Genomic DNA, 305 nt, shown 5'->3' with positions numbered 1-305 from the left:
CGTACCTGGGGGAGGCGCGGGGGGCGCGTGGGCCCCCGCCGCTCGGCCCGGGGACTCCACGCCAGGCGAGTACCGGGACCGCAGGCCGCCCGGGAAGGGAAAGGAGGAGGAGTACACGGTACCGGAGCCCAGGAAAAGGGCTGGGTCTTCTGCGGCGGGGGGGGGCCATGCGGTCACCAGCGTGTCCCGGGGCGGGGCCGTTAAGACATTCTGACTCAACACTCCCTCTGTGACGGGAACCGAATCCGAACGCGCCGCCGGGTGTGGGGACTTGCGGGCGGGGACTCCGGGCCCACTCGGCGACC

General features: G+C 73.1%; 1 long non-coding RNA gene across 1 annotated transcript in view; it reads right to left on the bottom strand.

Annotated features, from left to right (window-relative positions):
* Positions 1–173, bottom strand: part of LOC102481852 (uncharacterized) — a 9,730-nt gene extending 9,557 nt beyond the window's left edge. The window contains exon 1 of the long non-coding RNA XR_335556.1: positions 123–173. This is a non-coding gene — a long non-coding RNA (uncharacterized LOC102481852). The remainder of the gene's footprint in view (positions 1–122) is intronic.
* Between the last annotated feature and the right edge of the window lie 132 nt (positions 174–305).

Source organism: Tupaia chinensis, unplaced genomic scaffold (genome assembly GCF_000334495.1).
Source record: "Tupaia chinensis unplaced genomic scaffold, TupChi_1.0 Scaffold000451_2, whole genome shotgun sequence".
In the NCBI taxonomy this organism is placed as follows: domain Eukaryota; kingdom Metazoa; phylum Chordata; class Mammalia; order Scandentia; family Tupaiidae; genus Tupaia; species Tupaia belangeri.
Note: the sequence above shows the minus strand (reverse complement) of the source record. Positions and strands in the feature narration are given on the sequence as shown.